The sequence below is a fragment of the Opisthocomus hoazin genome, chromosome 5 (genome assembly GCF_030867145.1).
Source record: "Opisthocomus hoazin isolate bOpiHoa1 chromosome 5, bOpiHoa1.hap1, whole genome shotgun sequence".
Lineage (NCBI taxonomy): Eukaryota > Metazoa > Chordata > Aves > Opisthocomiformes > Opisthocomidae > Opisthocomus > Opisthocomus hoazin.
Genome location: NC_134418.1, coordinates 83,210,426 through 83,233,586, shown reverse-complemented (window position 1 = coordinate 83,233,586; position 23,161 = coordinate 83,210,426). Strand labels below are relative to the sequence as shown.

The 23,161-nt window shown below is 37.8% G+C and overlaps 1 protein-coding gene across 1 annotated transcript in view; it reads right to left on the bottom strand.

Annotated features, from left to right (window-relative positions):
- DLC1 (DLC1 Rho GTPase activating protein) overlaps positions 1–23,161 on the bottom strand; it is a 235,745-nt gene that overhangs the window by 139,938 nt on the left and 72,646 nt on the right. The window lies entirely within an intron of this gene.

The window sequence follows — 23,161 nt, the reverse complement described above, 5'->3', positions numbered from 1 at the left end:
TTCAGACTTTCTGCAGAGTTTCTGAAACAGACTTTGAGAATTTCATTTCAGGATTTGATTTGTCCTGCTCTATAAAATAGCATTTTATAGCATTTCCTGGATGATATTTTGTACTGAGCTTCAAATAGAAAATGTCGTAGACAATATGTATTAATAAATTCCTTGTAGATTTGTAATATCCATAAGAATCCTTTTGTGATTCTTTCTGTTTTACCTGTACTCTGACTAGTTAAAGATCTATTGCTTGAGTTTGACAGTCAAACCTGTCATACCATCAGACTAATATTATTCAAAACAATAGCAGCCCCTTGCTTGAAAAGCATTTCCCTTGCCTTGTACAAACACACATATTTTCTCAAGGCAGCACCCTTTTGGTCCAGTAATGCAATGAAGGCATTAACTCCCATAGATCAAAGAAGATTAACATGCCAAAGAAGCAATAAACTCACAGAACAAAATGAGGTATCAGTTGCAAAGAACGAAAAAGTATCTCATGTATATATATTTTTAAAATAATTAGTAGAATTTTGAAAACCAGTATGTAATTTTCTTCTCTTTCCCAGACCTAAGTGATTACACTGGCCAAGAAAAATAAGCATATGAGAAAGAAAACCCCAGGTTCACTATTATGATTTGTCTGAGAAGGAAATTTGTAAAGAGAAAAATTTGTCAAGAGGATAAGGTGAGAAACAAGCAAATAGGAAAAGTAAACCAAACAGAAGAAGAAAAAAAGAATAAGGAAACAGTATTAATGGGATGGAAGGGTCATGACAGAAGAAGGAAAGATGGGGGCAGGTTATTATCACATTTTAATTTTGAGCTTTGTTAGCCATAAGAAAACCCAAAGAAGATGGGATGGCATCCTTTAAGATAAGTTTAGAAGACAATGTTGAGATGATTGGAGATGTGGCATCACTGTCAGCATTGAAATCGTAAGCTCTGTCATGGAAAATAGACGACAGTTGGCTGGGAATAGCCTTTGTAAGGTCTAAAATATAAGGCCAAGATGAACAGCTGTGATTCTGTGGACTGGGAGGAAGCAGTTACAGGATTCAATGGGGATGCGGCAGCGTGACGAGTATGGAAGATAATTCTCTGGTGGCTTTATCGCAGCCTTAAGTGGACTTCACTAATGTTGTCTGTAAATGCAGTGTGAGTCATTGGTAGTGACTTTGGCCTGAATGAACACTTCTGAATCAGCTCCCATGATCATTTGTATCAGCATGCAGATTTTTTTTTTCATACCAGATTTTAAAACATTGTTCATCCTGCCATTGGTCAGTTCAAGATATTTCGTGGAAATATGCAATATTTCTAATTCATGATCACTAAAACGTTGATTTACAATCAAATACAAGTTTTAGGAAATTTGTAAGATGCTAATCCTCAAGGTCATTAGAGTTGTTTAATAGGTTTAGCCCAGGTAAAAAGCTGTAGCTGGAAATACAAAGAATCACAATGCCTCAGGACAGATGTGTAAGTCACAAAATTAGTATTTCTGTTAACTAGGATGAACAAGCAATGTAAATTAGAGACAATTCAAAGGCAGAGTGAGGTTTGCAGAGAAAAGTACTGCTGCTTATGTTCCTGCAGCAATTCACTAAGATTGATGTTGGAGAGACCAGTGTGGGTTATACAATCTACCGAAAGTAAGAATTCCAAAATCAAGTCATGTGCACGAAAAAAAAAAATGCTACTAGACTATTCAGATGAAGAAATACATTCAAAATGATAGCACCACAAAGTATGTAAGTTTTCCTAAAATAATTAGGAAAAGGACCTCATACAGTGGTGACTACGTCACCATAATTTTTGACTGCTCCAGGTCCTCCGTAGTGCATTATGTAAATACAGAGATTTCTTTTTATTGCCTCACTTTTCTTTCGGAGAACAGACTTTGCCCACTTTTTCAGCAAAACATGGTTACATTTCCTTCACATGCTTTTAAAATTAGAAGAACTAATTGTCTCTGATTTGGTCTTATTGATTAACCGCACAAGAAAATAGTATAGTATTTTCCATGAACCAAATATTCATGTGAACCCAAGTAAAAAAAAAAAGAAAAAGAAATTATCTCTAACAAAACCCTTGTAGTAGCATCAAATTAATGAAAGTAAAATCTTTTCTTTAGATCAGAATAGGAAGCATATTTTTTCCAAAGTATATCAATATTCTTCTCATTGTAAAGACCACAGATAACATGAATGTTTGACTCAGAACACGGCACTGTGACATACTTATAAATTCTGAATCCATTTTTAGAGTTATGAAAGATGTTTTCCTTAAAATAATGTGTATAAACAAGTCTTACTCATTAATTCTTTACGATTTAAAGGAGAAATCATGTAGATCATATTTTTAGTCAAAGGTCTAGATTTACTTATTTTACAGAAAATTTGTAAGTCTTCTTATTTTATTAAAATATATAATAAATGTAACGTCCCTTGTTATAAGCCACAAACCAAAAAACACCCCCAAAACTACCCTCCATATCCACAAAGTACAAAGACATCTTGGATGATACTTTCAAATATGTCTGTTTTCCAAACAGGCTGTAATTCTGCTGCATCAAGACGTAAAATGAGAAAAAATTCTGTCAGAATGTTCTATTAATGATAAAAAGCTGAGGAAATGAAATCCTAAATGAACACAGCATTTCTCAAAAAATTTAAAATAAACCACAAAAGTATCTCGTTCAAGATCTTGGACACTCCTACTATTAGTTTAGTTTTTGTTAATACAGCTACACATGCTGCTTACATGCTGCCCAGTGGGAAAACATGATTGTTCCTTGTGAGAAATGCTCTCATCTTCAGCACAGTTCTGAATCCACTGGAGACCTTCTTCCAACGAGTTCCATATGTTCCAAATGAATTGCATTCCCAGGAAGTGATTTAACATTTCTGGCAACGGAGCAATTAAACCGGATTTTCCTGCTTGGCCAGATGGGTTCACTGTAACTTCACATTATTTCTCACTCTCCGCACAGAATTAAAGAACTGGACTAACAATTTCCACATGATCGGGTCACACGTGTTGAAAAAAATGTGGGCACATGCCTGTTTTACGTCCCCTTCACAGATTTTGGGGGACACCTCCCAAAGCTGGGCTCCTCTTTATGTTTTTAACAGTGCGTGCTCTCAACAGCCCCAAGAAAGGGGAGAAAAAAGAAAAAAAGGAAATCTCTCTAGACGGATAATGTGGTATGATTTGCCTGTCAGATCACTGCTGAAACATACTCAGGATTTTCCTTTTAAATTAGAGAACGTGATTTTTAACCTACACAAATCTTACTTGAAACACCACATTGAAAATTTTTGTATGCATCCTTGCTGTATTACACGTGATTCCCTGTAAATATATGATGTCTGCAAATACGACTGTAAAGTGCATGAAAAATACTATATTGGATATTTTTCTTTAAAGTTGTAGTTGCAGATAGAAACATTTACTAGAAATACTGGGTTTCTTTTGACTTTCATTAGAAATTAGGTGGAAAAGCAGTCTTTGAGCAAGAAAAAAAATGGTAGAAAATTCTGATATAACTTAAAATTTTTTCACAAATGGTAAGTTTTGTTTGATCAAATTCAAAACGTCTTTTTTTTTTCCCTGGGCTTCTAAGAATATTTTAACAGTAAAGAGAAGTAAATATGTAAATAAAGCCCATAATTTCAAACAGCAACCTTTCATTTTGGGCAAGTGCGGTTCTTCACTGCTAAAAGAGAAAAGACAGAGTCCTTCCTCACTCCTCAAACTAGCTTCCTTCCATTACAGAGTCAAATTCAAATATTCCATCTCTGAGCTGGGCTAAAAAATTAGCATGGTAGCTTTCCGGATCAGAAGCAGTATAGTCAGTAGATGCGTGTGGTGTCTTGGTGGTGAAAAGGGGAGAGGCATTGTCTGCAGTGGTGAGGCTACACCGAACTGCAAGTCTGATGAGGAGCAACGGAGGGCACTGGGGTTGTTCAGTCTGGAGAAGAGGAGGCTGAGGGGAGACCTTATCACTCTCTACAACTACCTGAAAGGAGGTTGCAGTGAGGTGGGTGTTGGTCTCTTCTCCCAAGTAACTAGCAATAGGAAGAGAGGCAATGGCCTCAAGTTGCATCAGGGGAGGTTCACACTGGATATTCGGAAAAATTTCTTTACCGAAAGAGTGGTCAGGCATTGGAACAGGCTGCCCAGGGAGGTGGTGGAGTCTCCATCCCTGGAGGTTTTCAAAAAACGTTTAGAAATGACACTTCAGGACATGGTTTAGCAGGATTGGTGATGGTAAGCTGATGGTTGGACGTGATCTCAGAGGTCATTTCCAACCTTAATGACCCTATGATTCTAAGACTGCTGTTGTAAAAAGCTGAGGCACATCCAGCCTGACCTGAACACAGCTTAGGTCTCCCTTCGCTGTAGGTCAAAGCTGTGTTTTTTTAATATTGACCCTAAACCTGCAGACAAAGCCGTTGTGAATAAAATTAAGCTAGCTATCTTTTTGTTGCCTTGCACTCACAAAACATGAACAGCTCTATCATGATTGACTGGTCTGCAAAGGCCTGTAATAGATGGCAAAGTTTTGTATAAAATGGCAAAGTTATTGTAGAGGAGAACATAACATACAATCTCTGAAATAAGGGTCTATGACATCCGTTTATTTTTGTAGTAGCTGATAAAGCAATTGGAGTGAGTTTATATTTCAATTTTGCAAACAAGATATAACAATCTTTATGTTATGACTATTGAATCCACACTTCTTCCCCAGAATACTACTTCTGGGTTATTTATGGATTACAGAAGTTAAAGTGCATTTGACATTATGTGAATCGCGTTTTCAGTGCTGCCATCTGACCAGGGTGGATAGTCTACAAAGCCCTTCCATCACAGAAGGCCGTCAGTTACGCGGCCTTTTTTCAGGTGTGTATGCGAACAGACATGCTGGGAAATTTCCTTGCTACTGATCTGATCTATCTTGATTTGCATGCATTTCTCTAGAATTTTGCCTGTGGAGATAATATCTTCTACTGTCCAGCATGAGCGTGAAACTCCAGGACAAACATTAGCATACTGGGATTTGACTGGAAAGGGAAAAGACAGCCTTCATCACAATTCTGAGTGGGTAACAGTTGCTGAGCTCAAGTTGTTATAAATTCCCCCACCTTATTTTTGGAAGTGCTTTTGTGGTAATCCCCTTTTATTCCTCCAATTAAAAATCATGGTCTAAATTCTCAATTTAGAGAACTCTTGTTTTATGCAGAATAGTTTTAGTAATAATTGTGTTTTTCACTGAAATGATTTGCTTGAAGACCAAATGCATAGTCCTATTCCAGGAAACTTTAGAAGACATTAGGGGCAGAAAAGAGACTAAACTCTAAAGCTTGCAAACATAAAAATGAATGTTATATTTAGTTTTTGAACAGGATAATTGACTTTAAGACCAGAAAAAATATTGTGTAGATAAAAATATTTCTCTGTTGTCTTCTTTCTACTCAAATGATCAAAACACACAAAACTCTAAAAACCTTTAAAGAAGAGTGATCTGCTGGGCTTCTGATAAGAAAGAAAAGAGGCAATATCAACACAATATATAGTTACAAAGGAAGGACTAATGAACCAAATGACAGAGCACTCTCTATCCCAGTAAACAAGGGCAATCTTGTACCTGAAAACTGAGGTCAACAACACTAAGACAGGAAATAACTTTTAAGCATTATGTGATCTCTCAAGCAGTGTACGTTCTGTATCATCTGGAGTCCTTAAACAGGCACTTTATTTTATTTAGAAGGTATGCTCTAGTTTTCTTAATTTGGTTAAGTAATAGTTAAAATTAACTGGGTTATTTTATGGAGGAAAAACATCCAGGATGATTCAGATGGTTTGAGATTACTGAAATACTGCAGTCCATAACCTCAGTTATATTGGCATTACAACAAAATATTGAATGTGTACCAGAAAATTGTGATGTTTTCAAAGCAAAGCCTTTAGTGTTATTGAATTATATTAAGAGAATAAACATGAAGAAAACTGACAAAAATAATCAATTTAAAATACTCTTTTGGTATTAGCATTGAACTGAAACCACAGCAGTAAAACCCAAGAGTGATTGTTTTATCATTCAGAAATATTTACAAAATAGTATTTTATTGAACTTGTAAGTTTTTAAAGTTTTTGGTTCTCCAAAATTTTTACATTTTTTTTTTTTTTTCTCTCATTTGGATAAGGAAAGAGAAAAAACAAACCATCAACTTTCAGGACAGAACATCTTTAGCAGGGCAATTTAGCAAGGTCTTTCAATAAAGATTGGAATTAATGGAAGTAGAGCAGAAGGCAATTAAAATCCACCCCAAAATAAAGCTGCATCAATTAACTCAATTCTAAAAAGGAATTAATGTCACATTCAGAGGTGTATGCCTGAATTTAAGCGCACACTATGAATCTAGTTCTAGTGGAAGTACAAAGCTGTATGCTTGCTTGCATCCGTTCTCTTCCAGGCAGTTGTATGCCTCTCCCCGTGTACTTTGTTTTCTGACTAGATACTTCTGTTTCCCTGAGCCTCTTTATGCCACAGGGGTCACGCACAGAGACCCCTTCTAGTTCGGGCTGGCTGGCTGGCCGTTCTCCTTCCACCAGGCACTTGCCAAGAGCCCACGCTTGGGGTGGTCTGGTAACATCCCGCATCTTCGTCATTCAGCTGGCAGAGCGTGGCTCTTGGTGGACTGAAAGTGCAAAACAACGATGCAGGATAACTGTTTTGTGCTCTCCTTGGTGTTATTATAGACCTTCCATAGATCAGGATAAGCTCCCAATGCTCTGAAATCTGCCAGGACCACATACAGCCGGTTTATGTGACAGAGAAGACAACAGCCTGTCTGCGGCTTGTCCAGACCATTAAGTAGAATTTGGCCATAATATAGAATTAAGTCCTCTCCCTTTAGGGATGCTAAAGTCTTCAGAGCAGCAGGTCCAAATTCCTAAATGCCCTGTGAGTTACCATCACACATTTTGTGAAACACAGTTGTGATGTTTTAATAAAATAGCACTTGTTGGACCTCAGCTTATTTGCATATCAGGACTCAACTTGAAATAAAAATAAGTATGTGAAATAAACTTGGTTTTGATACTTCCCAGGGGTTCCCTGGAAAAGGAAAAGTGTTTCCACTTGAGCTGCCCTTGAATTACCGCAGTGGACACACAGTACTTGAAAAAGAGGCCAGTTAAATTTTAGTTTAATGTCAAGGAACATTTATATAGCTTTTGGTAATAACAAAACCTGTGCTTCCTTCAGTTCTACCAAACATATGCATCTCTTCCTTAAAGAAAATGTAGCTGTAATGTTAACACCAAAGCTGAGATGTCACATGCAACCTTTAGAACTGGAGCAGCCCCAAGAGTGCATGCTTTTCATCAATCACCAGAGGTTCTATTAGGGTTCATTTACTCATAGAGAGCTTTTTTTCACAAGCTCAGAAGTCATTTGTTTAGCTTGTGTTTATCTTATAAAACCTTTTACAATAACAAACACATGAATAATCCCTGAAACACTGGCAAAGCTGAACTACTTGGGAACCAGAGGGGCACCCAGCTCTATAAGGCAGCAGTAAAAGATAATTAAAGTCTGATGTTTCTCATTTGTTTCAACATCATGTAATATCTATAAATGTGATCTTGCCTTAAAGCCCTGAAATCTGGGGAATACTTCTGTATGGCTGACAGGAATCCCAGGTGACTTCAGTCTTTTGTAATCTCTTTATATATAAAACTTCCAACCTTAGAATAAGTCCATGTTTCATGTAAATAAAAAATTATGTCAATCATGTGATGATAGAAAGTAAAATTTGTTACAAGGTGACTCCAAGTTACCAAATACCTTTAAGCACTTATTTGCAGAGTAAAAGGAGAAATTATAAACAACAAAATCATACCATTCCTGTCTTTCCCTAACCACCTCCAAAAAAAAAAAAAAAAAAGCAACCCATTGTCCTTCATCCCAAGAATCATAGAATCATGGAAAAAGAAAAAGTAAGTCACTCTTCCCAAGTTTGAAGGGTGCAGACATGAAACTCTGGAAGCTCACCTCATTGCTGCAAGTGCTGGAGTCGATCATAATGCAGAAGCTGCATGTTCATGAGCTAACTGAGAAAAGGTTAGCAATACAAATCATCAGATATGTAAATAAGCAATCTGATTCTAACGATCTTTCCGTGAGGTCAGCCCAAATCCAATGACTGATTGCTCTCTACGTTTTTGAATTCCACTAAGGTTAGTCTCCTAGATTCAGATCTCACAGAGGTTAACAGCAATAAAATGATATTTGAGCTTCTTGAATATTATATATGAAGGATTAGTATCTGTGCTGGTCGAGGCAGACCTCACTGTGTTCAGCTTTAGGTTCTGAAAAACAGGTGTAGAGTATTGCAGCAATTTATTGGCACCTGCTAGGAGGGCAGCAACCATTGACAGCTACTCACACACTCATCCCGTGTGAGTTTGCTCTCTTGAACCTCTGCAGGTGACCCCAGCTGGTTACTCTTCCCATTGTCGAAGCAGCAACCTGCTGCACCTGTTTAGAGTTCTCTCTCAATCTCAAAATATAAAAGCAAACCCCAGGAAACTGATTTTTAAAACTTGGTGTGTATGTTTTGGCACAAATCTTTGTGCTCACAGTCTCATGTGAATTCAGTCACTGTGATATTACATTTGTTGGACCAGGTGGGAAAGGATCAAAAGCAGATCCCTAGGGAGGCTCTTGATCTTAAGCTTTATCCTGGCACAGAAAAGTAAATTACTACAAATGCTACATCTCTTCTATGACCATGAAACCTTTTCTTTCTGCAGAACATCACACTTCTTTGCTCAGGAAGCTGAAGAGTCACATAATGGTGATGCTAATCATGAGGCAACGGAGAGAGGAGGGAGGTAGCATGCCAGATAGAATCAGTGATAGGTTTGGGAGAGCCATTGGGGTGTTTTATTTGGAAAAAAGTGCATTTAACTTTGGAAGGTAACAGGGGCGATCATCGGAGAGTAAGTGCCAAATTTCAGCAAGTTATCACCCAGTCAGCTACATGTGATAATTACTATGTTTTTTCTGGGTTTACTAACACATAAAGCAACGTAGATTAACATAAACCACCCTATTTGCTTTCACAAGGAGAAAACAAATGGCAGGGAGCAGAAACTCATGACAGGACAGTAGCTTTGTCTTGGGTAGGGGGAGAAGGTAGAAATGAGGGGAATAAACACTAAAACGTGAGATCTGGATTCGTTTGCTTATTTGACTATAGCCTTGGAATCTCGGTTTGTTGTGCTCTAACTTATATGCGTAGCAAGTGCGAGTTTAAAAATCACCAAGCACTACTGTGACCTTACGAAGTCAGTATTTCTCTAGGTCATTCAAGAGAAAGAGAGCCGAAATGAAATTAGTTCTTTCTGAGTGCTCTCTCCATACAGAGTGTGCTAATCTTTCAGCAGCTGTTAAGGTTGTGGGTGACACATAAAGGCCGTAAACCAAAAAGACGTCTTTTGGGTGAAAAAGTAAGAAAACTTGCTTTTCAGTTCATTCAAGAACTTCTGTTTCTTTCGAGATAACTGATTTAAGAAAAAATAGTAGGAACGATAGTGCTTGTATGAAAACAACTCTTTTTTTTCCCAAAGGACAGAAAAAAGAAATAAAAATATGTAACAAGTAAAAATGAGAAATTTCTTTGTCACTGGGAAAAGAAAGAGGAGCTTTATCTCCTACAAGGGCCTAAGGAAATGATGCAAAGTAGGTTTCTAATCCAAATATAACAAGGAAAGTTCTAAAAAATACCCCAAGCCCTCGAAAAACCTCTTCAGAAAACAAAACATTCATCTGCACAGTTGTTTTATGCTAAAATACTTATAACAAAATCCCCCTTTTTTGTTTGAGAAAAAAACCAAAACAACTATAACCATTTCTACTCTAATATCCAAACTCTGGTCAAACTGAGTATCAAATTTCCTTTGCTCGTAAAACCTAAAGCTTGATTCCTCTGGTATGGTTAACAAACCAGAGAAATACGTATTTCATGTGGCATATAGTTTCCTCAGCTGGAAGAATTAACATCAAGAGCACTAGTCCAGCTCTGTGATATGACCAATTCCTAATACATTTCTTTAGGGTCTTGCAACACCTTGCTTAACTCGGTAGTGCCTGCGCTAACATCTCATAGTGCATGCCTACATGGACAGACACCGGCACAGACAACACACGCACGCTACACGTCTTCTGTCCATTTTATTCCCAGGTACTGTCTGTCAAGCCAGGATCTTTGATGTCAGAAAAATCCAAAAAGCATTGGAAGTATTCCTATGTCTGGGAAGCTTCACTCACGCTGCTGGGATATTTTCAAAGTCTGGGAGGAAGGAGGGGTGTTTTGCAATTGGCTGCAGGGGACTCTGGGTTCCATTCACCACCTTAAGGCTCAGCTGTAAATGCTGCAGGTTAAAGTTAGGATGAGCTTACGGCACGGTTAAGATGACAGGCTAGTTGTCATTTTCTTAGAGCAAGACCACTGTGGATAGTCATGGTCTGGTATTAGAACAAGAATACTAGCTGGACAGTCTTTGTGCCAGTTCCAAACATTACAAAACACCTCATTTTTCTCATCTTTGAAATGTAAATACCATTAAATGGGACGTTTGGGGGCTTTCAAGTGCCTAGAAAAAAAAAATCTGCAGAAGTATCCAGGTTGTTCTGTGATGGGCTTTTCTATGCACTGTGTTTAAAAGTGTAGTATGTTACAAGATTAACACATAACAAATCAATTCATCTCAACTTTTGAACATATACACACTTTTTACTTACAATTGCTCAGTTTTTTTACTGTAAATCATCTAGCATGTTATGGATTTCTGTAGCTTGCATTCTGATATAAAAATATGTTTGCAGTAAGAAGTTCCATACTTTTCTAAGATTTTGATTGTTGGAATCAGTGGGTGTTGGAAGTAGACGCAGCTCCTTACATTGTAAAAATGTCACTGCATTTTTTATTAACAGGTATAACAAATTTCTATTCAAACAATGGCTAACCATAGCAGGTGAAGGATATGCTCTGTCTGAAACACCTTTATTTTATAAACTCCTTTTATGGGGACACATTAAAGTTGGAGATATTCAACATTGCCGTTCATTTATCTAATGGAAGTTCCAAACATTGTTATTTTCTATAGATGATATATTTCTAATTCATGGAAAAAAGAAGTTGTTACTGTTACAGAGCACACTTCTGCTGAAGTCAGTAGGAACTTTGCCAATTACTCCAGTAAGCGAAGCTTCAAGTGGGTGCTGCCTGACTCATAATCTTCCTGTCTATGCTGCGTTCATTTCCTTGTTAAAGACACAGTTCTCTGTGTGCGTATATGGATGTGCACATAAGATAATAAAATCTACTATTAAAAGCCAGGATTTATATCAAACCTTTGATTATTTGGCTACTTTTACCGTGAAGACAGCGCTTTTAAGATCCTTCCTTTTCTAGAAGTTCTAAAATTAGTCTTCTTTCAGAAGCACTTTATCTGTTTATTTTGTTCTGAATTTTATTTTTGGTTTCTGCAGGCACTAAGCAAAGAAATATCTCGTCAATGCCTGTGTTCCCACGCTATTCCCATGAAAATCTCACTCAGGCTTGCAGACAGATGCACCACAGATCCTGAGAGCAGCAACCTGGTCGAATTCGGTGAAGTGCTGGACATTGTCTGTATTTCCCCAGGATCATGCCCGAATAGTACAGTTTCTTTCTGAATTGTTCCAACTGTCCCAAACTTTGTGTGGTGTATTACAAAACCCTAGTTCACAGTTTCTAAACTTTCAAAACTTTCCAGAGGGAAAGAGCACACAAGTGTCCAAGTACGCTCTTGGCTTTCATACCCACACCAGTCCCCTGAGAGGAGTTTGAGTTATTCCATATTTTAGTTAAGAGGGACTATTACAAGTAGGACACATATTCTGCAAAAACACTTTTGACTGAATCTTATGTTCACACTCAACTCTCCTACAACTAATATTTCACAAGCATTTTAAAATATTCCTGACCATTAATGATGGTGCAAAGAACTCTAGAAAGCCACAAATCCCGTCTCTCCACATGAAAAAGTAGGTGTTTTTTTGAAAACAGATGGTCTCCACACTGGCCGAGTAGATTTCTGACAAATTAGCTGTATTTCATATAAAAAAGATTTTGTGAGAAGAATTCTATAAGTAGGATAACTATAAAATTTTAAATCCACCCACATTAGTCCCTAGTTTTGTATGTGAATCTAAATTACAGAGTTGCCACAGGAAGGGTAGACGGCGTTTTTTTTTTAAACAGGTTTTCTTTCTTGTGTCTTGGCAGCAACGTAAGCAGAAAAATGGCTTAGTGAAAATAAAACACACAACGAACAAACAAAACCACGGTACCAATTCTTTTACCAGTGCGTGTTTTTTGTTGGACAGAAGAGAACGCATTACCCTTGACCACCCATGTTCTTTAGATTTTCCAAACTCAGTGTTTGCATGGTGAACTCAACAAGGAAGGAGTAGTCTGTGTATGAAGCAAGTTGCAAAAACTTGCTATGTCTCTCAAGACAGAAGTATAGAATGAAATTTCTATTTTATATTTGCCTGTGTTTCAGTTTGAGAGTAAATGTGGTGATAGCAGTGGAGGGTACTCATCACCTTGCAAATGCTAAAAGAAAAATCCTTTACTAGTTAGCACCAAAGAGACCGAGAGAAAGAAATAAGCCAACCTACAGATAAATGGGATCAAGATTTTTTACTCTGCCTTCTTCATGCTCATTTCTGCACTATTTTGTACTTCTAGTCTAGTAAATATCTGGACTATTCTGATTCACTTTTCATAGGCAAATTCTACTCTCTGACATCTGAGCTTAGCATGATTTAGAAACAGAGGAGCAGCCAGAAATGAGGACACAAAAGGCTAGGGACCATTTAGAGAAGCTGGATGTATTCCAACCTGTGAAGCTAAATGAAGTGACCCGAGCATGCTGAAAGAGATGGCTGATGTGACTGCAGGCCCAGCTAGCACCTGTGAAAAATCATGACAACTGTAGGGTGTCCCTGATGGCTGGAGAAAGACTCACACCCGTCTACAAAAGAGGCAAAGAGGCGATGATCTCTAAGCTTGTCAGCTCACCTCAGTCCAGGGAAAGATCATGGAGCACAGCTTGGAATCTGTTTCCAGAGATATGAGTGACAGGAAGGCAATCAGGAGCAATCAACATCAATTTATTAAGAGTAAATCATCCTTAACCAACACGATTTGCCTTCCAAGATGTCATCACTGACTATGAGGAGAAGAAGACAGTAGTGAATATAATTAACTGTAGTAACACTTTATACAGTGTCTCCCAATGCAGTCTCATTTGGAAGCTGAGAAAGTTTGAGCTGGAAAAGCAGACAGTGAGATGGGTTGAAACCTGGCTGGACTGACATCGTTCAAAACTGCCAAACCATTAAAACTGACATCTTCAGCTAGGGTATCTACTTCAAACCCAGCTTATCTATTTGAGTATTTAGCATGAGGACAGAGCTCATTTGTTCCGAGTTCCTAATGGCATCTGGATTCATCTTTGAGGTGCAGGACAAAATGGTTGAGAAGATAATGCCAAACATTGCTGAACATAGCAGAGCAGCTCTGCACTCAGCCTGAGGAAAAGACAAAATTCTGTGAAAACTAGAATCAGTGAGATTTCAGGGAGTCTCCAAAATAATGAAGGATTGGGATGGTGACATACAGGAAACTTGTGGAAGCCAAAATAGCTAAGAAGAAAGGCATAAATTCAAACTTGAAATCCAAGCAGGAAAAAGATGTTGGGTTAAAGCATACCCTTACAGATGCTGCAGACATATGACAGAGTGTCTTGAAGTACTTTCCATGGCCATCAAGAAAATAAATAATGGCAGCAGAAGGAGGTGGTGTTGCCATAAGTAGTAATAAATTTTCATGGGTTTCCAAGTGGTCTGAACACGCTCAATGTATGTTTTTGACAGTGTGACAGCATTTACAAGTGTGCATAGTTTCAAAGCTACATGTGAACAGGACCAAATAATCCAAAGTTTCAGCTTAATAAACATCACACAAAATACCAGCTATTTCAGCACTTACTCGCCCGATTGGTGTATGCCATATGAAACCTGAATATTCCCAACTGACTCACAGTAACCCATGCACTCCTGAAATACTGGCACTAGAAGCATCCATTTATCTAGGTCTAGAGAAAACCAAAACCTGTTTGTGCATACATAGGAACAAGCCTGGCATATGACCAAATACACTGCAGCAAGTTTCACGATTTTTTTTCTTTTCTCCTATCCTGAAAATTCCACAAATAAGTTATTCCGAAGGCGAGGCTAAGGAAAATATGTAGCAAGATTGCTTTGGTACTTCATTACTATAAAGTGCACTTGCAGATACCCTCTGTCTTGAAGAACTCTGTTCTCTTATGTGAAGCTATATAAAAGTTGCTGCAGCTACGGATTTCTGGCTGCTGCTGGAAATCTCGATGTTCTGATAGCAGTTAAATTCTGTTAAGAATATCATCAATTACAAAGTACTAAAAATTATTACTCGCTGTTATTCCTGTTTCTATTGCAAGCTCTTTAACATATGTAAGTGTTCTAGGAGTTAAAGAATTTCAGTAATGTAGTTATCATTTCTCATAGGTTTTCTTTTTTTGGTCTTGTCCTTTGTTTTTTTTATAAGACAGCTCAAAATTTCCACCTGAGTATTTTCAGCTTTTATGAGCCTGGATCCAATATCACAGAAATTACATGAAACAAAGTAGAACAGACCAGCTAGTCTGATCTCTGTGTCTTATAGGTAATTATCTATTATCCAGTTCAAATAAGTAACCTTCAGGAGACTAAATGTTCAGGAGAGATTCAGGCTGTATGTCATAAGTATTTGGCTGGAAATTAATTTAGTAAATTAACTTAAATAACCCAGATAGAAAAAAAAGCATATTTTGTTTAGGACGATGAAGGGAAAAGAAAAATAAAGATTTCTACCAGTTGTGTCTGGACAGTCCTCTTGAAGGCTGATTTAGTACTAAGAGTATATGTTAAACAGGAGAGAAGAGAGTCTCTATATCATCACTGTCCTCTCTGCTCTGTATCCAATCTCTATTTGTGATGAATATTTCAGAAAAAAAAAATATACATATAGATGGTCCTTTGTCTTCTGAATACCCCTGACCAGCCAGGGATAATAATCCTGTTGTGATGCCTAAAGGTGATGAAATCAAGTGTGATATTTTATTTTAGTACTTATTTTACTGAAAAAATAAAGCAAGAAATTTGCAGGCACACTGATTCAGGACAAATCTTAATCTTCCCATAATCCAGGAAAGAAATGATTGTGCATGAAAACCACTGGAACAAGACAGACATCTGCAGCCGTATCACACCTATCCAAAGACAAGCAGGAAGGATGGATCCAACCTCGTTAATAGACATTAACCTAATTTGTTTTAAGACATAAAATGGTTCCAGTTTGCAACATTTTCTAACAAGTTGTATCAACAGTTAACTACCCTTTTGCTATGAAAGTGAATGCTGTTGCAGTGTTTAACTGCATTCTGTAGCAAATGAATCTTCTTACGCCTTTGCTGGCAAGACTTAAAAGCCGTCCACTCTTAGATATCTTTTCCACATTCCTACATACAGTTATCAAACCACTCATTACCCTTTGGGCTGATTCCTCAGTGCTTCAGAACTGAAGATATGACATGCTATAAAAGTATTCACTCCTCCTGAAGTGACAAAATTAACCCCAATTCCATGTGTGAGTATTTATTTAATTTTAATTACCTGTGGATAAATGAACTTCTTCAGGAGCGTGATCCCATGTAAAACCATGAACACTGTTGCAGTCTACCACAGGAGTTTTGGTAATAAATCTTATGAGAAATCAATGGGAAGACTTCCTCAGCTTTGGCAAGCACTGAATTGTGTCCTAGATCACTAAAGACTATCTTTTTTGCTGATCTTTTCTGACATCAAATGTTAGGCCAATTGATGTTGCTTTGGTCAATTCAATCCCACCTTCATTAGATGCTTTACTAGCACAGTTAGTTTCACAAACTGTTACTCAAATAGAATGTGAGTGAGCTGGTACCTGGAAACTGCAGAATGTACCGCTTCAAATAAGGGTCATGTCATGCCCATGTCATGTTGTATCTCATGGGGGAAGTACATGGAACTGATGAGCTGCCTCACGCTCAGAGAGCCTACTGTTGTCTAGCTCACAAATCCAACAACAAGACAAAGCCCATGTCGTGCTGCCAGCTATAGAAAGGAGTCTGAAAACAACTATCCTCCACTCCTCCCCCAAGTAGTAGGAGTGTATCAGAAGGGGATAAGAATTTATCCTGTATCATTTAGTTAGAGGAGCCATCTAGAACAGAATCTTGAGCCTCTGTTTAAAATATCTTCTAACATGATGCAGCCTGTGATAACCAAAGTATTTGTTATTCAACTCAGTACTGTAATGTTTGAAAATAATTTTCTCAAAGTAACTTGACAACTTATTGTTTAATCTGTTATACAGACTTTGTGACAACTTACCCACCACCTATACATGAAATTACCAAAATCATTAAAAATTACTTGATTCCAAACTAAAATAGGCAGTAAAGCAAGGATACTAGAATGAATTGCTCTGTTAGTCTCTCTCATTAAATGAATTCACCCTGTATGCGAACACAGCTCTTTAATGCAGTGGGATCAGTACAGTTTTAACAAACAACGGTTCAGGCCAAGACTTGGAAGAGTTACAGATGGAAGTGGTGTAATATGTATAAAAAATATATGTATTATGTATAAATATAAATATATATATATAAAAACATTGCAATGTTTGGGAAAATGCTTGCTCAGCTGAGTGAGAGTCAGTTTCGGAGTATCCAGAATCTGACAGTCAGAGCAGACCAGTTTGATACAGCAGTGGAAACAGAAATACTTGGTAAACACTGGTGAACTTCACAGCTGACCTGCACTGAAGCTTGCGGCAATGGGAACTTCATACATGGACACACACAGCCCACAAGACAAAAACATAGTAACAGCATAACCACTGGTTTGAGGAGCTGAGCTGCTGGAACTTCAGTGAAAACAATAAGGAGAGATTCAATAACTCATACGGTTTCTGTGGGAACCTCAGATGACCACACAGAGCTCAACGGGAATTAGGAAAGATTTTCCTATGTGTTTTACGGAATAAGTTGCATCCATGTGGATTCACACGGGATGGTGATTTACTGGTTGGAAGAACTGAGTCCATTTCTCATTTTGGAAGGTGATACTGGTGGTGTTTTTTGGGTAGAAGTGGATAATGATACTGTCAGACCACAAGACAGCAGGCAATGCATAAACATGCCAGGTTTTTTGCCAGTAACTGTTAAAGATTATTTGCTAGTAGATGACAATGACGTGTGGTTTTTGAAGAAGATAAAAGTATAATTTATTCACACAGATTAATGATAAAAAGTCACTCTTTAATAGCTAAGAAAGAGAGAATCCTTAAAAAGAAAAGCCATACTAGTTCTTTGATACTCTTTCATTCTGTGCTTCTGAGATTTACCCTGACAGAGATTTTGACCCCACTGATTTGTTTCCTTCTCCCATTATGCCTTTTTTCCTGGATGACAAACATGCGAATAGATGCCTCATCCACTGGCTTATTCATGTCTTCCTCTAGTGCTATAGAAAGAATTTTCAATCCCAGTTTACCAAGGACAGTCAGTCATTGATTTCTCTGAACTATTATTTGCCCAAATACTTCTAAGCATCCCTTCCCATGTCAAATGTTGTCCCTAGCCCCTTGTTATTTGGAGAGAAGATAATGAAAAAATGTTTTGGAAAATCTTTTACTCGCTAATAATTCTGTAATTTTTTTGCCTGTCTTCTAGCGTGAACTGTCTTACCTTGGTCTTTAGACTGAAAACTTCCTGAAGTAGGACTGTTACTGAAATTAAGCAACATACTTGCAGCAAATTAAAAAAATAAGGATAACAGTGATATTGGTAGCCTGCTAGTATTTCTGCTTTCATTCACATCAGGATCAGACATGCTTAGACTTCACAAACCTATTTTTAAGTGGTGACAATGTTATTTGTATTACTGAAGCACTTGGAAGCCACAGACTTGGACCACAACCTCATTGTGCAAGATCCTGTACAAACAGGGTAAAAGAATTACCATCCACCAGAAGGAATGTAACCAGTATAAAGCAAGAATCCTCATGCAGACTGGTGTGGGAGTACAAGGAAAATGATCATTTGTGCCATATAAATAGTGTTTTAAGTAGTCTGAGAACACTGGGATCTTGACTGATATCAAACTTTTTCAGATACCCCAACAAAACAGTACAGAAAGCATTACGAACAGTCGATGAGATAGCTTTGCTTATGTATGGGGGGGGGGGGGGTCCTTAGGAGGAAAACCGTGAAGGAATCCAGTCTCCCATACTTCCAGCTTTACCTGCAATTGTGAATGTTATCCTGTAAGAATTTTTCTGAAGCATGTAGGATCTCATAATTCTAAACACATGCAGAATCTAGAATATTTTTTGATCCAAAATATCTTTTCTTTAAAAGGTACAGTAGAGCTTACCCATTCTTTCTGAAGGTATGCTTATTTCCTTTTTTTTGATGTTGTTGAAAGTCTTAGCAATGACCAGATTATTTTCCTGATGAACAATTTTGTCCTTTAATTTGTAGTGAAACATGAACTGTCATTATCCTTTCTTTTTGCCCCACTTCCAGTTTCCTCTCAAAGAGGATCAGCCAGTTCTGAAGATTCCCAAACGCTCAATCCCTGCGGCACAGAGCGGCTCCAGAGGCCAATATGCCCTTACATCTCCTCCCTCTTTTGCTTCTTTCATGTATTAGAGGATTACAAAAAACACTGACAATTCTGGAGCTGTTGAAGACAGTGGAAGAGTTTTCAAAACATTTTTATGTATTTTCTGTGCTGGACAGACTATACTCAAACACCTCTTTAGCTTGCAAGAGCAAGATATTTTCTGAAGTTCTATCCTAGCCATGAAGATGATGCTTGTCAAAACTTGTGAGCTGCCCAAATGTATGACAGAGCCTATAAAAATATGCCTTAGAGATTTTATTATGCCATGAATGGCATCAGTGTCGAATCAGTTAATATTCCTTAGTAGCTGCTACTCTGTATAAGTCATGGATCACAAGACTGAAGCAAGTTTTTGTCGGTGCATGCTTACATGCTGTATTCATTGCAAGATTAGGGTCTGAAATGCATTGATTTCCCTACAGCGATCTTTCACACTACTACTTTACAGCAGCCTAGTGTACTTACTGCAACGCGGTCATCAAAGGGGACTTAACAGGAAAAGGGCATTTCTTGACAATGTTATTACTGTGACTTAACAAGAAATGATTTAAAACTTAAACTGTGCAAGTACGTGCTCACCCTAACATCAATTAATGCCAAAACACAGTACTGAAAGCGTAAAAGGTATGCTAACTGGAAGGGATCTTCTGCCTGTGCGGTGATCGACTCCACCTACACCATTCACAAGAGATTAAGGAAGTTTTGAATTAGAAAACACATGCATTACACAAGGATGCTAGTGTTAAGAGCACGTTAACAGACACCCATGAAATGCTGCCTTGGAATTTGTGTATCCCAGCTTTCACTCTGTCCGGTAGCCTGGACAGCAGCAGCGGGAGACCTGATCGGACTCACGTTCTGCAGGGCCCTGCAGCAGAACCGCTGATGACCCCGAGAGATTAAGGGTCAACCAACTCCAGCCTGAAGCAACCGTTCCATGAACTTTGGCACATTCTGAGTTGGCTCCTGCTGGTTTGTTGCCTTTGGCCTTTATCTTGCAGTTTAGCAAGGATTGTGAAATTCTGAATAAAGTTACAAGACAGATTGGGTCTGTCTCAGTGACTCAAGATCTCGCTCTTCAAATGTCTTCAGAATTCCTTTGGCAAATAATCTCATCTCTCAGCTGAACGTTTTCCTATAGGTGTGTCTAAGGACCCACAAAAAAAACCAAACAAAACCATATTTCTATAAATATGATGTGGGGCAGGGCAATATTATCAGAGATTCTCTATGGTAGCACTTTGTTTGGAAAAAGAATCTGCATTCTATGCGTGCACAAATTTCAGCCCACAACTGAAAAAACTCTGCTTTGAATCTAGTCCTGTGTGTTGTTTTCAGACGGATGAAGGGAACCACTACTTCAGAAAAGCGCAAATATCTTTGGAACATTAAAAGAGAAAGAGGAAAAGAAGAGGAGGCATCTTCTTTCAAAAGTACTTATAAGCCAAAGCTTATTGACTTCCAAATGTCCAAGTTGCCCACAAAAGAGGACTTTCAATATAAAGTCAATTAGACTTCTGAGAATTTTGCCATGAATTTTGCTTTCAAGACAGAACTTTTGCCTTTAGCTGAAATTAGAAGAACTTCTTCCTTAAGAGTATAGGGAAGAGAACATATAACTCCTTGAGCTCCTTTTTTCTTGGCAATGTTTTTTTTCTGCCATTGAGGTGGCCTCAGTTCTGTAATGGAACACTGAACGAGTTAAAGATTTTAAATATTAGGTAATCATAGGCAGATATGTAAATAAAAAAGGGTGCAGAAGTCATAAAATAAAATATTAAGCTTGTCTACATTTCTTGGAAAGAGGCAACTCTCTTCAAGTGAGGAAAGCTCTCTGTATTCAAATATTTAATATGGCATCTGTGACATCTTTCAGCATACTTTGAGATGTAAACCTATTCAGATTCAGCTAAATAGTCCTAGTGCTTCTCCTCTGATCTTTGCCCGCAAGAAGGTAGTTCCTACCTGTAGTGTGTATTTTAACATGCATTCTCCCTTCCCTCTCTCCCTAGCCTCTTTTCTGAGCAATCAGGATGAAGTAATAAAACAACCATAGGAAGAATATCATTATTCTGCCTTCCTGCTTCCTTAGCTGAGGTAGTTCCTGCAGAAGTTCTCATTCTAGCAAGGAGTTTTGGAAGAGCACTCAGGTTAAGATTTTCAGTGTCTACAGCCAGATTACTGAATACATGGGCAAGACATTATCAAGACATTTTCAAAAGTAATTCAGAAGGATAAAACTTAGTGAAAAGTGTTGAGCTACAGAGGTAACACAAGTAGGTACAGCAACAGGGTTTTCCTTCCTGGAAATCATCTTAGTCCTGGAGGTCACATGAGATGCACTTCACAACATTCAGTGGCAGGTAAGTCCCTTGTATTTATTCAGCTCAGCAGCTGTCTACTTCTGCCTTTAAACAACTAAATGGTTTTAAAAAAATCTGTCCTTCCAGTAATTTTCAGAAATTATTAACTAGTGGCTCACTTAAGAAAACAATTTTGGATGATTACATGTCCTCCTGAAGTGCAGGACGGCTTCTAGGTACACAGAATCTCTGATTTTTTAAAAATACTTCTTAAATCTCTAACTTTTCTTAACATAGAGTCTATGTGCTCTGATTTTCCCTGCTTACAATTTCTGTATTTCCAAGAGATTATCCATAAGATGTTCTAAACAATGTGAGAAACCCATTAAAGACTTTTTTTCTCTCCTAAGAATACAGAGGTCTCCAAACACTCTGAAATCCCTAAGCATGTCGAAACATCACTCAGTGATGGCAACAGCAAAACCAGATTTTTCTTGAACTGCTTTTGTATTGGCAAAGCAGCAAAAGAATAATTAGAAATATTGCATGTGACTGTGTAGCAAAGCTCCACAATGAGCCAGCATAGTACAGTTTTAATGGTTGGGGAGCTGGATATAAAAGTGGCTGTATTTTACTCTCTATCACGTTTTTGCTATCTGCCTTATGCCTATCACCCCACTAATTCTCCAATGAAATATTGAATTGCTGACCTTTTTTTAATTCAACATATTAACCACCTGAGTTTATTGTGAAAATAAACTCATTGCTCCTCTACAGCTGAAAGGTCTATACTTAATTTCACTTTTTCTAGATAAACCTGCCAACTGCATCAAAAGCTGAATTTTAAATAGTGTTATCTTAAAGTTCCATCAGGCTTTCAAGGAGACGTGTCTTCACCAGTAGTTTGAGGTGCTTTGAAACTCATCACATTTTCAAGAAACAGTATATTTAATCTCACATTTATATAATCTTGCATTTACTCACCAATACACATAAGCCATGTTGAACACTCCTAAGGCTGTAATACTGCAATATTAAATACGCTGGACTGAGAGTTCCAGCTTTGTAAAGAAAGAGGTAGCATTCTTCAGGATCATGGACTATTGAGAGATTAATTCTGTCATCTACTCCTCTCTCTTCCCTGAAATAAAATCCTACTTTATTTTCACATTGCAGTCTTCACACTAAATGGCCTGTAATTCTTCATTGTCTGCCTCTCATGTGGGGTTTTTGTTCCCTAACAAACTACTATGGAAGAATAAACTTCCCAGTCTAGTGTCATTCATATAAAGACAATGTTGTCTTCTCAGAGTAGGAACCCAAACTTCAAAATGACATGAGAAGACTGAAGGATCTCCCCGCTTTCCATCTCCAGCAGTACCCTGTTTGCCTTCCTGTATTCTGAGTGCAATATGTCAACTATTAATCTCTATGCAGTGTGTGTAGTATTATTTCATATGCAGTAACCATATTTCACTGTTCATTGAGTTATAGAATACAGGGAATTCCTTGAGTACCACTATAGGCTGTTTGGATTTTACTTCTCTTTTAAAATAGGGATAGTATGAAAATACCATAAAGATGGTTCAGTAAGAAAAGGTACGTAGAACAAAATTTCAGAGCACAACCTATGTTTTAGGGAATAAAAACAGACAAAATGAAAATTTTGCTAATCTCTGTGTTAGATCACAGAAAGGTTCAAAGTACGGTAGTTAATCTGAAGAAAATAAAAAGTGGCAACGTACTGGAATGTACAGCTTCTATTTATAGAAATCCCAGCAAGTTAGAAGCCTATGCCGTTCAGTTAACAATTTACAACACCTTCATTGTATAGCGCAGTGCAGAAAGTGGAAGGCTGTTTCATTTCTGTATTTCCAGACGCGTGTCATTTCCAACCCCATATTTAATAGTGTGTAACTGCCTGAAGGGGAGAGATCAGAATGTGTGGCATGTCTCACTGAGAGGAATTTTGTGCATTAAAAAACCC